The 6,470-nt window shown below is 39.8% G+C and overlaps 1 non-coding gene across 1 annotated transcript; it reads left to right on the top strand.

The window, feature by feature from the left end:
• Nucleotides 1-1,076: 1,076 nt before the first annotated feature.
• Trnaa-agc (transfer RNA alanine (anticodon AGC)) lies at nt 1,077-1,157 on the top strand. Its single transcript has one exon. It is a non-coding gene; the product is annotated as a tRNA-Ala (tRNA).
• The last annotated feature ends 5,313 nt before the right edge of the window (nt 1,158-6,470 follow it).

Raw genomic sequence — 6,470 nt, 5'->3', positions numbered from 1 at the left:
TACTTCAAGCCTGAAAATATATAATGAAAAGTATATCTTCTATATCATTCTGATTATTTTTGTAGTCTGTTATGGGTTAAAATAAGGGCACATATCATCTCTGTCTCTCCATACGGGAAGTCTCCTCTAAGAATTATACAAAAAGTCTACTAGGTTCAGAGGATGTGAAATTACTATGGCAAATTTATAACAAATACACAATAGAAACTATATATGTAATTTTTGAAATGAAAATTGGGAAGATTTTTATTTTCAACCTTTTTCAGCAAGTAATTGTGTCAACAGTGAAGGACTTAATCAGCACAAATATATTAATATCTTGATGTTTATTTAGATGTTTCTTTTGAAACTTCAAATACCTAATGCATAATAACAAAATGTGACTCATATTTAAAACACCTCTATTCAACATCTAAATGATAAATATTGCACGGCACCACACATCTGTCCTTTGTAGTGTTCTCTTGTAATGCAGGACAGTGCCGCATCTCGGCAAACCAATTCAAACATGAGCATCTCGACTGAGCAACAGCTCTTGTCACTGTTTGTGATTATCTAATGGTATATGGTCCAATCATAAAGGACAGCTGACAGGCTGATCTAAGAAATGGATTTTCTTCCTCCTCCTGACACATCAGTGTAAAGCCCCCTGCTGTAATGCAGAAAATCTTTTATGCAAAAAGAATACACCATCTTTCAGCAAATGATTACAAGTCAGAAGATTCTGATTAGGTTTTATACTGCATTTTAAAAAGAAATACTCATTCAAAATTGCACAGAGCAAACTAGACCTGGATTCATGCCATATCATCCCCATTTAGTCATCTTGTGGCTTCCAACAAACTTTATTTTTCTAAAACACCTCCTTTACCATCTTTGAAATGGGATTGAGAATTATAAAATATTTCTTGCACTAAAATAAGATGAAAATTAATGAATATTTGTTAAGAAATTCAAGTCTATGAATAGTCATAATATCACTCAGGGTGTGATTGGGAAATAATATTATCTGGTCAAATGACCATACTCACAGCCCTAACCAAAAGTAAAACAAACACATTATACAAAGCACAATATTCGGGGTTGGGGATTTAGCTCAGTGGTAGAGCGTTTGCCTAGCAAGCACAAGGCCCTGGGTTCGGTCCTCAGCTCCGGAAAAAAAAAAAGAAAGACAAAATAGCAAAGCACAATATTCAAATATGTTATTAAATATTGTAGGAATGTTACCAAAATGATCTCTTGGTGCAAAGTTCAAACAACAAACTAATTGGCAAACCTGTAAATACCACCTATAACAGTAAGCACCCATATTCTCCATTTTTCATAAGATGCTCTCAACTTCTCTGTCAAATAAGTACTATTATTTAATGCATGACGAAGCTGGGACCTAAAGAGTGTTTTTACTGTTTGCTAGTCAAAATATTCAGGGGCAGAAAGATGCTACTAACTTTTCAAGGATTCGGGTTACATTTACCCTTTGCACCCTTAATGACAGTACTACATTAACATGTATTTTTTTATTTGTGGAGTTGACAAAATGTATCAGAAAGATGAAACTGTGGGGGAAAGGGGTTTTGTTTTGTTTTTTTGGTTTTTTGGTTTTTTTTTTTTTTTTAGCTAGAGAAGAGACAAAAGATCAGGGCAGCTGGAACAAGCTACCTCAGTAGCTCCATCAAACACAAAGGAGAGTGACTGCAATAGGAGAGAGACACTTAGGTGAGTCCAGGGGCAGGTGGGGAGGGATTGGCAGAGCAGGCAGCAGGCGGTCCTGGGCCTCACTGAAATTGGTGTGAGAATCAAGGAAGAATGAGAAAAGGATCAGGCAGGTGGGCTTCCCCAGGGAGACCCAAGTACGATTAGACCAATAATAGAGACAAGGCAGAGGTTGAAAGGAAAGCTGGAGGCACGCTAGTCACCTGGGAAAGGGACCACAGAAGGGAAGAAGCACTAATGAATATGATTTATGTGAGTTCATGTTCATGAGGCTGTATAAATGCAAGTTGTTATTGCTTGAGGAGTCTTCATTCGCCAGGAAGAGTTACATAAGAGAGACCCAGGAATAAGATACTCTGTGCAAATTAACTGAGGTTGCTATTCAGTGGCTAAGAACATCCTACCTCTGTATCCCATTACCTACTCTGAGTGGTCAGAGACTGAATTAATGATACTTTTCAGAGGTAGAGAGAGAAATCTTTACAGCATACCCTGTCAGCATCAAAAGTGATACTGAGGTTTTTAAGTAACAAGGAGCTTCCTCGTCCTCCACCTGGGAAGGTGAGGGTGCAACCAGAGTTCTAAAATGGAGCCCTGAACTAGAGGGGAGCCCCATGAGAAGCAGGTCTGGATGGGGGTGCTCATAGCAGACACATTTGAGTCTGAGGGCACCACAGTTGAAAAAATGCAAAGTTTTACTCCTTGTGTGCCAATGTTTCTTGAACTGGGGTCCACAGTATATTTTCAAGAATCTGTGGGGTTTTATTGAAGAAACACCTGTTACATACTGAAATCCTTTCAAAGGTTATTTCATTCCCTATAAGGGAGTGTATATGCCCAAAGGCCCTCCTGCATAAATAAATTTTAAAGCTATGAATAAAAAAGTATATATGAATGTGAATAATTTCTGTTGTACCTTACAAAGGGAAGAGGACAGATAGAATCCCAGTGATATGAAGGGAGAGTGGGAAGGACAGACAAAGAAGGCTTAAGTAGGGTGAAGTGAGGATGGGTAGAGTATGGGGAAAAATAACTAACACTAAAGACATTTGAAAAGGACATATGGAACTTAAAGGTTCCTAAAATCTATACATGTACATAGACACACGCATGCATTCACACACAGAGAGAGAGATTTTAAGGAATAAGCTTATAGTAGGAGGAACAATACCTTTCTCAGACACTGCAGGCTATCAAATATGACACAGAGTGTAAGAAATGAGCTACCTCTTTTGGAGCTGTGCATCAATGAGGTCCCATAGTCTCTTAAGCTATTGCCATTAGCCTCCTGAATTTGACAGTAAGACCTCATTGCTTAAGGCACCATATTCTTGAATCAAATCAAGCTGATATTTATCTGGAAGCCTCATCTATACTGGATATTTTTCAAGGCAATAGAAGGCTGTGCACATTCTAACAGGAAAGATAATCAACCACCAGAGTGAACCCAGCTGTAATCCCCATGAGCACTGATAATGAACAACCTTGTAAGATATGCCTACTGGTACAATAGTGACATGAGTAAAGAGCCACATTATCATCTAACACACTGCCCATTCCAAATGTCTGGCACCACTAGTGAGACCAAGAACCAAAGATGAGGTAGGTCATGGGCCCTATAGCAGAACATCATATTAAACTGTCTCCTAATTACTTATTGTTATCCATAGATTCATACATCCCTTAACCCTCATCAGGAATTTGCTTTCTGAAGGAAATGTTTATTGAGTACATAATTGAGTACATAATTGACAAATAAGAATAAAAGACTGAGTAATGCTCATCCCTAAGTGGGACATCCATATTACATCCCCTGTTCCAAAAGCTCAATAATCGAGGTAAATTGAAAGAGTTGGATATGGTGAATGATGACAAGAAAACAGCATTTTCCAGACACTATAGAGAAGTATTTCATATGAACTCACAGAAGCTATGGCTGACAGCACAAGGCTTGCACAAGATTGAACCAGAAAAATTCCAGATTGGAGAAGGTGGAGTTCAAGAAGTCTCATCCATTGCTAGGGAGCTATTAACAATTAATGGCTACTGGGAAAAGTTTATATTCATTAAAACATAATCTATCTTTAAAGGTAATGATAATATCCTAATTCAGTTTTTGTACTTTTCCATGAAATGTGTTATTTTTGTTTTTGTTTTACAATCTCCCAATATCCATGTACTGGCTAGCTTTTTGTCAAATTACCACAAGCTAGAGTCATCTAAGAAAAGACAAGATCCATTGAACAATGCCTCCTCCATAAAATTGAGCGTTTTCAGGCATTTTCTTAATTTTTGGTTGGTATAGGAGGGTCCAGAACATTCTGGTGGTACCACCTCTAGCAAATAGTCCTGGGTGAATAAAAAAAGCAGGATGGACAAGCCATGAGAAGCAAGCCAGTAACAGCATCACCCATTGACTCTGCATCAATTTCTGCCTCCAGATTCTTGCTCTGCTTGTGTTCGTGTCCTTATTTCTCTCGGTGATGTGCTATTATCTGTAAATGTAAGTAAAACAAGCCCTTCCCTCCCTGGGTTGCTTATGTTCTAGTGTTTTATCACAGCAATAGAAACTCCAGCCACAACAGAAAGACACCCCAAATCACAAAGTACTGCTATGAGAAACCTGAGCATGTTCTTGTGGGGTGATTATGGAAGTATTTCAGAACTTTGAGCTGGAAAGGCCACTCAGAGTTCTGAACTTGCAAATTGTGGGAACTTGAGGGATCATGCTCAGAGCAATGCAAATGATAGAGACCTTAGTTATGAAGTTTCAGAGGGAAGAAAAGACTCTACTGGAGCCATTTGTGTAATATTTTATGTCGAAAACCTGTAATATTTTGTTATAAGAAGCTGAATAATCTTCTGTGAAGTAAAACCTTCTTTTTTCCCTGAGCCCATGAATTCTGGTCAGCTGGAGAGAATTAGTAGTGATGAAGAAGAAACCAGCATCACTGAGGCAGAACCTTCTGAGTAGTGGTGTTACTATGAGGACAACACAAGAAGCTATAGATCAGAGGCTGCCATCTCTATACCTCATGACGACAGCCCAACTTGATAAGTCTCCCATGTAAAGAGGACATGGGGAGCTGCTAAGGTTCAAACATGAGAGACCAAAAGAGGCCATTGATGAATGTAGAGCTACAATTGAAATAGAAACCACAGGATCACTTAGAAGTTTGGCACATTTAAGAGTTAGAGCTCTAGACCGACAGCTGGGGAGCCTGCATGGGACCAAACTAGGCCCTCTGAATATGGGCGATAGTTGTGTAGCTTAGTCTGTTTGTGGGGCACCTGGCAGTGGGTCCATGAGCTAGGTTTTTGGAGCCCATTCCATATGGTGGGATGCCTTGTTCAGCCTGTTCAGCCTTGAAGCAGAGGGGAGGGACTTGGTCTTGCTTCAGCTAGGTTTGTTGACTTATCCTTTCTGAGGAGTGGATGGGAGGAGGGTTGTGGAGGAGGCAGCAGGAAGTAGGAAAAGAGGAGGGAGGGAGGTTGTTATGTAAAATGAATTAAAAAATAAATAAGAGTTAGAGTTCCTGAAGAGAGCCCCAGGGAAGGTTATTGTTGAAAGTGTAACGCAATTGCAGCAGAAGACCCCAGAATTTTGGAGTTGACAGTACCATGCGGTTGTGGACAAAGACAGAAGCAGTCATGGCGTAGAGACAGTGTGTTCCTAAGAAACTAGATGCTTCTGCTTCCTGTGGCAGAACCAGAGATGTGTCTCTGTTGTGGAACTGCTCCGGAGCTCATAGGATAATGATACAGGTTCCAGATGTCCTAAACAGAGCTTAATACTCTTGGACTTTTGTTCTGGTTGGCTACAAATGTAACTGTGCCCTGGTTCTTGCCTTTCAAAGTAATAAAATATGTAACTTTTTTTTCATTTTACAGCAGCTCACAGTTAAGAGATCTGGGAATTTTATAAATACTTGGGGACTGTTCTGAAGAGTTGAGAATTTTATATAGACTTTAAATATTTTAAAGACATTGGACATTTTAAAGAGACTGAAATTGTAGAATGAATGAAAACATTTGTCAATAAAAAATAAAAATAATTCTTAGTAAATTAAACATTTGAATTTTTAAAGACGGGATTTAAAGTTGCGTTGCTTTATAGTGTGATATTAATATGCCATCTCAGGGTTGAGTGAGAAAGGAAAGGGAATAGTGGAATAACTGTGTTCATGTGTCACGTTAGCAAGGGGTCAATTGTGCTTACAAGTCTGTTGTCAACAAGACATAATCTAGAGTAATCTCAAAGAAGGAAGCCTCAATTGAGAAAGTACCTCCATGCTGTTAGCTGACCTTCTCCATATTTCCTCCTTCTGTAGGGAGCCGTCCCTGCATTCTCCATTACAAGATGGTGCCTGCATCCAGCTGGCGTTGAGAGTAAACAAGTCAATGCACAGGTGCAGGGTGATTTTCCCTCCCTTGGCCTCTGCCTCTTCCGTGGCGTCATATGGGCCGATGGGCTGCAGCCAATCAAGAGGTGACACGTCCCAGGCGAAGGTTGTAAACCTATATAAGGGTTGGGTTTTGGATGTTTGGCGTCTCCGCTCTGTAAGCTTATGCTCTCCCTCTCAAGATGCATTAAAGCTTTACTGCAGAAGGATCCTGAGTGTGCCGCGTCGTTCTTGCTGGCAAGACGGTAGCGCGGGACATCCTTCACCGTGCCCTCCCATCCCCCTACCCATTTAATCCCCCTATTCTAATTTCCCTTGTACCACTTTATAACACAGTGTTCTATTGAACATAGA

The sequence above is a fragment of the Phodopus roborovskii genome, unplaced genomic scaffold (genome assembly GCF_943737965.1).
Source record: "Phodopus roborovskii unplaced genomic scaffold, PHOROB, whole genome shotgun sequence".
Taxonomy (NCBI): domain Eukaryota; kingdom Metazoa; phylum Chordata; class Mammalia; order Rodentia; family Cricetidae; genus Phodopus; species Phodopus roborovskii.
Note: the sequence above shows the minus strand (reverse complement) of the source record. Positions and strands in the feature narration are given on the sequence as shown.